General features: G+C 29.7%; 1 pseudogene; it reads left to right on the forward strand.

Annotated features, from left to right (window-relative positions):
* The window catches only part of LOC113388410, a 61425-nt pseudogene extending 49058 nt beyond the window's left edge, over positions 1 to 12367 (forward strand).
* The last annotated feature ends 1839 nt before the right edge of the window (positions 12368 to 14206 follow it).

Consider the following 14206-nt stretch of genomic DNA (forward strand, 5'->3'; position numbering starts at 1 on the left):
ACTTACAGCTGGGTATCTAGAATTCCGAGATTTTTACCTAATTTAAGTTAAAATGACAGGTTTATATAAGAATTGCAATTTCGTGAAACTAATGGTGCATAGCATCGTGCTGGAATTTCCCGTTTATTAAAAACTTTTTAATTTTGTTTTTTGAAGATTTTAAAGTATTTGTGAATCATTCAAATCGGACGCTCTGCTCTCAAAAACTGAATTACGGCATTTAGCTCTTTTTGCCGCGTATCTTCGAAACGGCTAGACCTGCCTTTACCTAAAACTAATCACCACGTCTCCTTATCAATGCGCATCGAATGTTTTTTGAATCATCCAAATCGGTTGATGCGTGCGCCTGAAAGAGTCGACGAAAGTTTGTATCCGCACACAGACACATCCAAAATGTTCAGAAACGTAAAGATATGCAAAAAATATCATTTTCGACTTTTTAGCGATTACTATAACTCACCCTACGAGAAGTTAAAAATATATTCTCAAAATTCAGAATACAATCCATTCTGTGAAAATACTGCAATTATGTTTTGACAAAATCTCGCATTAAGATTTCGCCATTATTCAAATATCTCATTCCAAATAAATTTCCGCTCATACAGGGAAAAGTTTCGAGGTTTTCGCACATGTTTGCAACTCGAAACATCTGAAAATCTTCAATTCTGAATTTTCACCGCAAATACTTAACAAGAACGCGTCAGAAATCTCACAAAACACGCATCGGCGGCCTAAATACTTGTTAATATAAAGGAAACCGGAGTATTACATAATACCACATTTGAGGAAAAAATACTAGTGGAGCGCATGACATCGTGTCCTGAGGCAAATTGCTTTGCCTTGTGGACAAAATGTAAAAACTTATTAGATTAGACGACGTTGTTTATATATGTTTGAATGAAATATATATAAACAAAATCTAATTGAGTGGACTTATTGTTAGAACGAACATATTTTATTTCAAATGCATCAATTTTTCGTTCACGAAATATATGCACCGAGTTAACAATTTTAAATAGTTCATGTAGTATCAACTATACAAACATAAAAAGTATTTTAAAAAAAAAAAATTTTTAATATTACAGACGTGAAAATTCGAATCAGTTTTGACTTTCTTATCTACTAACAGGAACGAAAATTGCGGTGACGCGCCAACCAACGCAGCTATAACGACATGCCCACGCGCAACGCTGTGGGTGGATGTATAGGATCTATTCGGAATTTCTGCACTTTTTGCGCTATATCTTCGAAACGGCTAGACCTGCCTTTGCCAAAAACTACTCAGCACGTCTCCACATCAATACGAATCAAATGTTTTTTGAATTATTCAAATCGGTTGATCGGTGTTCCCGAAATCGTAGGCGAAAATTTGTATGCGCATACACACACACATACATCGATTTTTTCTGATTATGAGGTTCGCCAAAATGATCAGAAACCTTTGAAACCTAAAGATATGCAGAAAAAATTGCATTTTCAATTTCTGTGCTGGGCGCAGTATACAGAAGTGTGCAGGTGCGTCATTTATGTCAGGCACTTCAACTATTGAATATAAATATTCAAAAACCATTCAAAAACTGGTTTGCGTTATTAGTATAGTCTATTATCAAAATTATTAACTGTTTTTGAATTTTTTGCATATTTTCACGTTTCAGAAATTTCTGAACATTTAAGCTTACCTTATAATTAGAAAAAATTAATGTGTGTGAATACAATTTTTCGTACACGATTTTGGGCACACGGGTCAACCGATTTGAATAATTCAACAAATATTCAATTTCTATTGATAGGGAGTTATGCTGATTAGTTTTTGGCAAAGGCAAGTCCAGCCGTTACGGAGATATGGAGCAAAGAGTGCAGAAAATGCAAATCGAATTTTTGAGAGAACGGAGTATCGGATTTGAATGATCTAAAAAACATTTAATTTGTAATGATGAGGAAAAGTTGTGATCAGTGTTTGGCAAAGGCAGGTACAACCGTTTCAGAGATACAGAGCTAAATGTGCAAAAAATAGCAGTTTTTGATAGAAAGAAACATCTGATTTGAATGATTCAAATAACCTTTTGCTTGTGTTGACAAAACTATTGTTTTTTGGGTAAGCAAAAGATTCACTATTGCGAAATTTTTGCAACATTTTTAATATTAAACTGTGTATATATGTCCCTAATTATCTCAAAAATGAGTAAAGTATGAATTTTTCGAACTGCGCTATTTTAAAGTAGAGGGCAAAAGATTGGTTCAACGTCGCCATCACGAGGAGTTTTTCAACATTTACAATATTAAATAAACTGTGTATATATGTTCAAAACTATCTACAATATTAGTATGGTATGGTTTTTAATGAACTGTGCTATTCTAGGTGATTAGGATATAAATTTTAAACTTAATAAATTAGAATAAATTAGAAAAAATGCAAATTTGGGTTAAAAATTCTAAATATTACCCAGACTAAACACAGTCTAAGTGACAACCTGGTGCAAATATATTCGCAAGTGGGTTTAGACTGTAACTATTCAGGAGCACTTTTCCAATTTTATGAAAATTAAAAAATGTAATTTTGGGTTAAAAATTCAAAAAATTACCCAGACTAAGCACAGTCTCAGTGATAACCTCATACAAATATATTTGCAGGTGCGTTTAGACTGTTTCCGTACTGAAGCACTTTTCCAATGTTATGTAAATCATAAAAATTTAATTTTTGTTGCAAAATTCAAAAAAATACCCAAGCTAAGCACAGTCTAAGCGCCACTCTGGTACAAATGTTTACCCAAGTGCGTTTAGACTGTTTAAGTACTTGGAGCACTTTTTCAATTTTCCGAAAACAATTGAAAAATGTGAAAATGCCGCCAAGCTAAACACAGTATAAGTGAAAATGTCGCACAGAATTATTTGCAAATGCGTTTAGACTGTAACTATACAGGAGCACTTTTTCAATTATGTGTAAATTAGGCAACTATTTTTTATTAATTGAATTCGAAATGAAATGACCATTGTTGAAAGATGATAGAAGATAAATTTATTTATAATTTACATTTGATTTGCTCAGGTATAACAAGATAGCAAAAATAATGAAAGTTACACTATTTGTAATAATATATTTGAAAACGTTTAAAATATCTCGAATATTTCATTATGGTATGGGAAGTTCCAGCAATTTGCCTTAAGGCACGATGCCATACACCACTAGTTTTATTTCAAACTAGCTGGCCCGGCAAACGTTGTTTAGCCATACAAAATATTTCTAGAAAATGTTTAGTATGAAAAATAATATAAAAAAATGAATGTAAAATGAGTGTGGTGAAAGAGGCAACTAACACAAATTAAATAGATGGTTTACTCACTGCAACCCATGCTACATATAATTGCTTTTTGGTCTTATTAATGAGCATTGCAAGTGCCTTTGAAAATTGAAACTGATTTATATTAAATTTAAAGTAATTTCTCACCTTTTGCACAATTTCTGAATTAGCTTGAATATTTCAGAACTGAAACTAGACAAATTGGTACGTTTTAGTATACCTAAATTTAGTCAAGCTCCATTTCTATATATAAAATTACATCTATAACTATTGTTCTACAATAATTGATTCTACGTTTTATTTAGAAAAAAAGTTCGTATGTCAAAAAGAAAAGCGCTGTTTTTAGGAGTTTTCCCGAAAATTATTCGATTTTTTCTCGCCGTAAGAACCATCCTTGGACTTCAACGAACATTTTAAAAAAAAAATTGGCCAAATTGGTAAAGGCGTTGTTGAGTTAGGCGCTTACGAACACATTTTGCGATTCATTTTTATATTATAGATTTATTAATCTTTGATAATTTCTAATAATTTTAGTGATTGCTAATTTGTTTTTAGTTCATGGGAAAAAATCACACCTGGACTTAGTTGAAACAAAACCTTGGGGCTAGTTGTAAAATGCACAAATGCCTTTGTATCTGGTATATATTGGAAGCTTTTACAGATTACAATTACAAATAATACTAAATTCGACTAAATTTTCCATTCCTCTTCTATCCCCAAGATTAGAACTTTACAATTACCCCGAGGCGATATGTTGCCTTAATGTGGTATAAATGTAACACAGAAATGATATGATACTCTTTTGTACTTCCATCGAGTCGGAAGGAAAGTTCATTACATTCTAGTCCAGGATTATGTAGGATTTTGTGGCAGTAGTCCCTTATTATACACCGAGCCGAAGGAATATTATAATGTTGCTAAAGGATCCTTAATCGGATTAGGATGATTTTTTTCGATAAGGGAAATATTGTAGTTTTTTTCCATACGAGTTCGTGTGCGGTCAAAAGAAGTCGATGTGGGATGAAAAGAGCAAAATTGGAAGTCAGAAATACTTATTCGAGATTTTTAGGTGATAACTTATACCAAAATTTTTTATTGGTTCAGTGAATAAGTAGTGGTGTATGGCTTTGTGCCTTAAGGCAAATTTTTGGAAATATTTTGTGATGAATGTTCAAGGACTATTAGATGTCTTTAAATAGATTAATATAAATACTGTAACATTTGTCTAATATTTTTAAGAATTATATAAACTAATTTGCAAAGCTAAACCTATTTATTTAAAGTGTATAAGCGTGCTTTAGAATTTTAGCCGGAATTAAAATTAAAATCCAAATAATTTTCGATATACAAAAAAAATTTTAGTTTGTATTTTTTTTCCAAAAGCAATTGTTTCATCAACACAAGCATAAAGTTTTTTAAATTATTCAAATCAGATGTTTAGTTCTCTCAAAAACTGCCATTTTTTGCACCTTTAACGTCGTATCTCCAAAACGGCTAGACCTGCCTTTGCCAAAATCTAATCACCTCTTCTTCCCATCATTACAAATTGAATGTCTTTTAGATCATTCAAATCGGACGCTTAGTTCTCTCAAAAACTACAATTTTTTGTACTGTTAGCTCCGTATCTCCAAAACGCCTGAAACTGCCTTTGCCAAAAACTTATCACCACTCATCCCAATCATTCCAAACTGAATGTCTTTTAAATCATTCAAATCGGACGCTCCGTTCTCTCAAAAACTCGATTTCTATTTTCTGCACACTTTGCTCCGTAAATGTTTGTGTGTGCGGATACAATTTGCGTCCACAATACGGAGCTAAATGTGCAAGAAATAGAAATCGAGTTTTTGAGAGAACGGAGTATCCGATTTGAATGATTCAAAAAACATTCAGTTTGTAATGATTGGGAGAAGTGGTGATTAGTTTTTGGCAAGGGCAGGTCCAGCCGTTACGGAGATACGGAGCAAAGAATATAGAATTTAAAAATAGAGTTTTTGATAGAACGTAGCATCTGATTTGAATGATTCAAGAAGAATTCAATTCAGAATGAGGAAGAGAAGTGGTGATTAGTTTTTGGCAAAGGCAAGTCCAATCGTTTTGGTGATATGAAGGTAAATGTACAAAAAACTTTAGTTTTTTGAGAGAACTTTTTGCTTGTATTGGAAAAACGATTATTTTTGGGAAGAACAAAAAAATTTAAAAAAATAACTCAATTTTTTTTGTATATCGAAATTTTATTCCATCTAAAAATTTAAAGCTCGCTTTCATACTTAAAAAGAATATTTTAACTTTTCAGCAATTCAGTTTATATAATTCTTATAAATATGAGATAAGAACCTTCATTCTACTCCGCTTGTTTAAATTTTATTTATTTACTTTTGAACGGTTAACAATAATTTATAAATAATTGGTAATAAACAAAAATATGAAAAAATTGAAATATTTGTTAAAATTGAACACAAATATGTATAGTTAAAACTAATATCGTTATATTAATTAAAATTAATTAGTAAATATAAACGACTAATAAAATATATATTCATTTAATTATAATAAATTAAGATAGAAATATCAATATTATTATTTTTGTACCCAAAACTTTAAATATAACTTTTAAAAAAGCAATAATTATTAAAAATGTTTTAATATATTTAAATTTATTAGTGTATTATTTAATAATCAAATATTTTAGGAAACAAATTAAAATAATAACAAAAATATTTTAACATCAAAAACTTTAAATATATTTTATACATAAAAATAGCATTAATTTATTAGCAATAATTGTTAAAAATGTTTTATAATATTTGGATTAATAATGCACCAATTTTAGATAATAATCAAATAACTTTTAATAAACTTTTATTAAGAAGTAATTCTGTAAAAGTAACTACAACTTTTATATTATTTTATTTACAATTTATTACTATCCAAACTTATAAAAAATAAATCAAATTTAAAATTTATTTATTAAATATAAAAATATTTAGGAATAGTTTTAAATTAAACATAATAAAAATGCAGGATAATAAATATAAAATATTTTCAAAAAAACATATACATCTTTTTTTTATTTAATTTAAATTAAATATCAACATTTATAAAATTATTACTGTATTAATTTAATTAGTCATCAAATAATATGTTATTTATATTTACACAAATAATTATTTGCAATATTGTTATCCAAACAGATGTGTCTATTTTTATTATAATTGCATAAATAAAATAGTCAAGTCGATAAATATCATTGTCTAAAAAAGTCGAGAAAAAAAATCAATAATTGTTTTGAATGATTTCAAATAGATTATTTATTATAAATACATACTGCAAATTTATATGTGCTTTTTAGATTAGGCGACGAGCGTATTCTACAAACAACTTTGTGTATGTTTATAAGAAATTTGTTAATTTTATTTTAAATTTAATTTTTTTTTTTGATAATTTAGAAATGTTTTCAAAATTTTGATTTTTTTTTTAAAAGTTAGATTTTTTTTGATTTTTAAAGAAAAAACGGATTTTTTAAATTTTTTGAGAATTTGGAAGTTTTTGAAAATATTCGATTTTTTTTTGAAAATTTTGAAATATCCTAAAATGTTTGTGAGAAATCGATTTTTTTAATTTCCAAAATTTATTTCCAGTTTTTTTTTGGATGATAAAAAATTTCGAAAATTTGAAACTGATTTTTTTTTTTGAAAATTTTCAGTATTACTAAATTTTCTGTGCATTCATTTTTTGCACACCGTCTCCTCAAGCAAAATGTTTTTTGAATTAATCTAATCGGATAATCCGTTCTCTCAAAAACGGCATAATAGTTTTTACACCCTTTGCGCTCCATACCTTCGTAACGGCAGAATTGCCTTTTGCATAAACGCCTCGCGATTGTGTACGAACCGAATGGTTTTTCAATCATACAAATCGGTTATTCCATACTGTCGAAAATGTCGAAGACATTTGTTTGAACCATATACGTAAATTTTAAAATTAAAAATTTTGGTACGGAACCCAAAAAAAATTACACATTATTAAAATCTTTATAAAATCTCTGATAATTTGATGTACATATGTCCAATGAACATCTTTGAACGCCAAATGACATTTTTTTAGCTTATTTTTACTGAGAGTCCATAACCGCTGGACCTGCCTTGTCAAAAATTTGAATTAGTCAATATAAATAAAATATTTTTTGAATTATTAAAATCGGACGCTCCGTTCGGTTAAAAATTGAGTTACTGTTTTGGCACTTTTTGCCCGGTATCTTCGGAACGGTTGGACCTGCCTTTGCCAAAAACTAACCAGCACGTCTCCTTATCAATACGAATCGAATGTTTTTTAAATTATTCAAATCGCTTCATCCGTGTTCACCGAAATCGTCGACAAATATTTGTATCCGAACACACACACACATACATCTATTTTTTCTCAGGTATGCCAAAATATTCAGAAACTTCTGAAACGTAAAGATATATAAAAATTTTCATTTTCGATTTTTTTGCGATTATTATAACTTACCCTACAGGAAGTTTATAAAATACTTTGAATTAATAAAATCGGACGCTCCGTTCGGTTAAAAATTGAGTTACCGTTTTGGCACTTTTTGCCCCGTATCTTCGGAACGGCTAGACCTGCCTTTGTCAAAAACTAACCTACACGTCTCCTTATCAATACGAATCGAATGTTTTTCGAATTTTTCAAATCGCTTCATCCGTGTTCCCGAAATCGTCAAAGGAAATTTGTATCCGCACACACCCACATACATCCATTTTTACTAAGGTATGCCAAAATGTTCAGAAACCTCTGAAACGTAAAGATTTTCGATTTTTTTGCAACTACTATAACTTACCCTACGGGAAGTTAATAATGCAAGGGAGAATGTTATGATAACTGCATCATCGAATGCAAATGCAATATGTTAATTATGCAATTTTACAGAAAATTTAAAAAATTTCGTAACTTTGTTTTCACTGATATACTGAATAACAAAAACAAGAACGTCTTGGGCAATATTTTTATTTATTTATGGAAAAATTTGGTCAAAAATTTTAATCAAAATTTATACACAATCATAAATATATAGTTGGTACAGAGAAAAATTCGTTCATTATTTTATTAGAAAAATGTATTACCAAATATTATTTTTGTTTTTAGTGCCATTAATATATATGGCATTAGGGACACAAACACAACCTCCAAAATGCCTGTACAAGAATTTGCACAAAAGCGAAAGGAACTTTTAGCAAAAGAAGCAACTTTATCTTTAGGAGGAACCATACAATTATCACATCAAGAACAAACTGCAAACAAATTTTTGATGAAACATAAATTTGACGAACTTGACAGAGGTTTTAAAGATATCACCAAATTCCTACCTGCTGCAAGTTTTTTGAAAATTTCCAAAGACATGGAAAAACGTCAATTGTTCAAATTGTTGCAAAAGTTACCAAAAGGTGCAGTTTTACATGGACACGACACTGCACTTGTGAGTGCCAAATATGTAGTCAAAAATATTACTTACAGGGATAATTTGTACCTAAAGTTTGATGAAAATGAAGTATCTGAGATGAGATTTTTAAGGGATAAACCCGAAGGCAACGAGTGGAAAAGTGCAAAAGAAATTAAAACCGAAAAAGGTGTCAATTATAATAAATGGATGACAAAACAACTGACTTTGCATGACCAGTATGTAGGTTTGAGTGTCAATGATGTTTGGAAAAAGTTTATAGGCCTGTTTATCAAAATTACACCAATGTTGACGTATTTACCGGTTTGGAAAGATCATTTTTACCAAACCCTGAAAGAGTTTTATGATGACAATGTTAGTTATTTGGAATTTCGAGGCACTTTACCAGAATTGTATGAACTTAATGGAACGACTTTGAAGGAAATTGATGCTTGTGGTGTGTACGTCGAAGTTTTGGCTCAATTTAAAAAAGAGTACGTCAAGGATGGAAAATTTTTTGATGCTAAATTCATCTACGCACCTTTGAGATTTGTGAATCTGATTTCCAAAATTATAAGAGGATTGCACTGGAATTGAAAAAAAAGTATCCTGATTTCATCGCTGGTTTTGACCTGGTAGGCCAAGAAGATTTGGGACAACCCTTATCAAAATTTACGCAAAGACTTTTGGATTTAAAAAATGCGAATTTCGATTTGTTTTTCCATGCTGGTGAAACCAAATGGAGTGGTTCGCCCACTGATAAAAATTTAGCAGATGCTGTACTTTTGGGTACCAAACGTATTGGACATGGATATGCTATTACAAAACACCCGAAGGTAAAATATTAAAAAAAAAAAATTGCTATTTTAAAGTAGAGGGCAAAAGGGGTATGACCCCTTATATCACGTGATTTACTGCAACATTTTCATTTTTTAGTAAGCTGAGTGAATATGTTTACCGCAACGAATAAAGTATGTATTTTTTTAACTGTGCTATTTTAAAGTAGAGGGCAAAAGATTGGATTAAACTCACTATCACGAGCTTTTTTGCAACAATTTTAATATTAAATTGCGTATATATGTCCCTAATTATCTCAAAAATGACTAAAGTATGAATTTTTCTATTATAACTGTGCTATTTTAAAGTAGAGGGCAAATTATTAGATCCACGTCGCTATCACGAGATTTTTTGCAACATTTACAATATTAAATAAACTGTGTATATATGTTCAAAATTATGCCAAGAACTAGTATAGTATGTTTATTGTAAAACTGTGCTATTTTAAAGTAGAGGGCAAAAGATTGCATAGACGTCGCTATCACGAGATTTTTTGCAACATTTACAATAGTAAATAAAATATGTATATATGTTTCTAATTATCTCAGAAATGAAAGTATGTTTTTTTGTTAACTGTGCTAATTTAAAGTAGGAGGCAAAAAATTGGATCGACGTCGCTATCACGAAAAATTTTGCAACATTTACAATATTAAATAAACTGTGTATATATGTATAAAATTATTTCAAAAACTAGTATAGTATAGTGTTTTTGTACTGTGCTCTTTTAAAGTAGAGGGCAAAAGATTGGATCGACGTCGCTGTCACGAGTTTTGCAAATTTTTTAATATTTAATAAACTAAGTAAATATGTCCACCATACGAGTAAAGTATACATTTTCTGACTGTGCTATTTTAAAGTAGAGGGCAAAACGGGTACAGCTTGGAATTTAGAACATCGATGTCATAAAAAATGACCACATTGCCAATTTTTTACCATGAGTATTAGAAACGAGTAAAGTATAGATTTTTCAAACTTTGCTATTTTAAAGTAGGGGGCAAATTTTGTGCAACTTGCCCAGAATTTTAAAAGAACAACGCCGATACCATGAAAAAAATGCCCACATTGTCAATTTTTTAATAGACGTATTTTTTCGTTGTTAGATTTTTTTTGGTTTTAGCACTGTTATTTAGTTTAACTCAGTCAAATTTTGTTACTCATTTAATTTTAATTTTTCTTGCTAATTTTGCAAAGGGTACAGACCCAAAATATAGACAAAGAAATCTGTCCGAGTGAAGAATCAATTTTTTCAACAATACTATTTTAAAGTAGGGGGCAAAACGGATGTGGCCACAGTCATGACCTTCAAAAAAGCGACGTTGTTAACTCAAGATAAACGCGTCCACATTGTCAAATTTTTATCACTACTATTTTAAATTTTTATCACTACTATTTTAAAGTGGGGGGGCAAAAATGTGTAACCAATCATAGCTTTAAATTAGACGACCTTGTCACGTGATAAATGCATAGTCTCATTGCCAAATTTTAAACTGAAATATTTTTATCGTTATTAATTTTTTTGGCTTTGAGCGCTGTTCTTTAGTTTACAAGGTCAATTTTTATTACTTCATTCAATTTAATTTGTCTTGCAAGCTTTGCATCGTTTGAAAACCCAAAACATAGACACAAAAATCTGTTCATGTAAAGTATGATAATTTTCAACAACACTATTTTAAAGTAGAGGGCAAATCTAATTGGTCTTGCAAGTTATGCAGCGTTTGAAAACCAAAAACATATTCATAAAAATCTACCCATGTATAAAATTTTTCAAGAATACTAATTGGAAGTATGAGGCAAAATTATGTGAAACCAACCATGGCTTTAAATTTAACAATGTTACTATCATAAAATGAACGACGACATTTTCAAAGTTTTAAATTAATTTTTTTTATCCCGTTTTGAGCACTGTTGTTTAGTTTACTAAGGCAAATAATGTTGGTCTATTAAATCAAATTTTTATTCTTGCAGGTTTTGCAAATGGTAAAAAACCAAAACATAGGCATAGAAATATGTCCAATTTCGAATCAAGTTTTGGGTTTGGTTGGAGATTTAAGAAACCATCCTTTGGCATCCCTAATTATGAATGAATATCCTGTTGTTATCAGTTCTGATGATCCTGGACTTTGGGGAGCAACTGGAGTCACTTATGATTGGTAATATATAAATATATATATATATATATATATATATATATATATACTTGATGACCCGAAAGACTGTCCTGTCCTGTACCCACGTCTACAATTAAAAAGTTCCAAATTTGTTTGATATCCTACCTTATACTTTTTAATATTCTATTTGATGTCCTGCATTTGTGATTTATTTATGATTTTAGCATAAGCAGTATAAGAAATTCAAGAAAAAAATAATAAAGTAAATGTGGTAAAAGAACAATATCACACTTGATTCTACCACACAACACGATTGTTCAATAATTTAGTGCATAATTTTCATAATCTCGTACTATATATTAGCTGCTTTCTGGCAATTATAATTTCTAAAGTATATTTTTCATACTAAAAATTTAACAAACATTATTGTTTATGTTCAAATCTTAGGTAAATTAATTTGTAATATGCTTTGAGGACAGAATTGTAAAATTTTACATGTTTTTTTTCCTTATAGGTACGAGACTTTTGTAGGAATTGCCTCAAGAGATCAGGATTTGCGTTTGTTGAAAAAGTTGGCGTTAAATTCCATAGAACAAACTTCTTTAGATGAAACTAGAAAAAAGAAGTTATTGAAGATTGGCAAAAACGATGGGACGATTATGTTAAATCTGTACCGAATATTTTGAACCAAAATAAAAAACCTAAATAATATTGATAACTAGTTGGTATTGGTATTTTGCCTTGAGACAAGTTACATGAACTTCCCGATATGTGTATATAATCAACTTAATCAATTGATTGAATACTTTTTTAGGAGTAGACTTTAAAGTTCACGGATAAAATGGTCCAAAACCATTATCTCAAGAACAAGTAAAGTATGGCATTTTTTAAATATGCTATTTTGAAGTAAAGGGCAAAAGTCCAACCAGTCATTGTATTAAATCAGGAGACGTCACTACCACGAGATGAATGGTCAACAATATATTTCTACAAGATTTCTTTTTTTTATCTACCTTTCAAAAATTTATTGCCCATAAATTAACATCTAATATATTTTCTTCGAGTAAAATTTGCGAAAAATAAAACTTGTATATATTTTTGCGGAACATGACCAGTTGTCGACGTCTGCTTAAAGTTCTCCGACGTTGAGTTCTGGGACACAGTATATATAATGTGTGTATGTTTGTGTTTGTGTGTATGAATTTGTGTAGAGAGCAAAATTAGCAATAAACGAAACACCGAGATTTCCCTTCCTTCCATTGAGAAAGTGTGTTAGACACAAATTGAAATGTTATTCATATTTCTGCTGCTGCGGCAGCTGAATAAATTAATTGGAAGCTGATGAGTGCGGAAACAGCAAGGGGTAAAATATAAGGGAGTATTTTACCAAAAATTATTGAGAATTTCTAAACCTATCTAGTAAAATAATATAATATACATTATTATATTATATATAAAATCTTTTGTAACGATGTATGTAAAGATATTCCTTCTAAACGATTATTCGGACTTTGATAAATCTTTCTGAAGTTTGTTGAGGATTTTTTTTTGATGTATGTGACTATAAAAATATAGTTAAATTGTGGAAATAGATAGCAAAAATAGCAAAAAACCACATGCCATTGTGGTATAATAAAAATGCTTCCTTTAAAATTACTCAGTTTATCTTAAATGTTACTTGTTTCATGGTTCAGCAAGAAGAGAATTATTTTACATAGTTTCAACATAAACATAAATATAAGATGACGGATACATAGTTTTTATGATAGGGGAATACTGTTGCCAACATCACTAATAGTAATGGCGGGACATTTGAATTACAAACATATATATATATATATATATATATAACATTACATAAAAAAATGTGACAAACAATTTTGTCCACATTGTTTGACATTAAAAATATTTTGACAAATAAGAGCCGTCACCTGCCAGAAATTTCAATTCACTTATTAGCCTACACAATACTAGAATGTAATATAATAATGATTATGAATAAGAAAAATGTAATGTCTACATTATTATTGCCGAAAAGCAACTGAGATATGCCAGAAATTAAAATAATATAAGATACCTTATTTGGCAGATGAATTATATAGTTCAGTGTGACAGTTTATTTTTTTAACTAATGCAGTCGTGTTTTGGCTTTACTAAATCATGATAAAAAAAAATTAACTTATTCAAAAAATTATTTAGAAGTTTCATTGTGTCAAAAATTCATTATATGGCTTTGAACACGGAATATTTACTCCAGTCAATGGAGCGTTTTGGGTCAGAATTTTTTTTACTGTGCTCCAATTTGCATGAAATTTTTGAATTAGGTTTATCTTACACTAAAGTTCAAAAGTGAAAATAGCTTGGACACCCAATCTCAGTAGTGTAATTTTATTTTTATCAAAATAATGTCGGATATCCATAGAAGAACTAATTATAAGAAAAAAATGTTTCTTAATGTATTTCAAAAGAGCAAATACTTTTCAAGTTACTGGCTGCTAAACACTCGTTTCTTTTTGGAGTTTTTC

This window comes from Ctenocephalides felis, unplaced genomic scaffold (genome assembly GCF_003426905.1).
Source record: "Ctenocephalides felis isolate EL2017-DRISC unplaced genomic scaffold, ASM342690v1 CF-g0.4_SCAFFOLD_03572, whole genome shotgun sequence".
In the NCBI taxonomy this organism is placed as follows: Eukaryota; Metazoa; Arthropoda; class Insecta; order Siphonaptera; family Pulicidae; genus Ctenocephalides; species Ctenocephalides felis.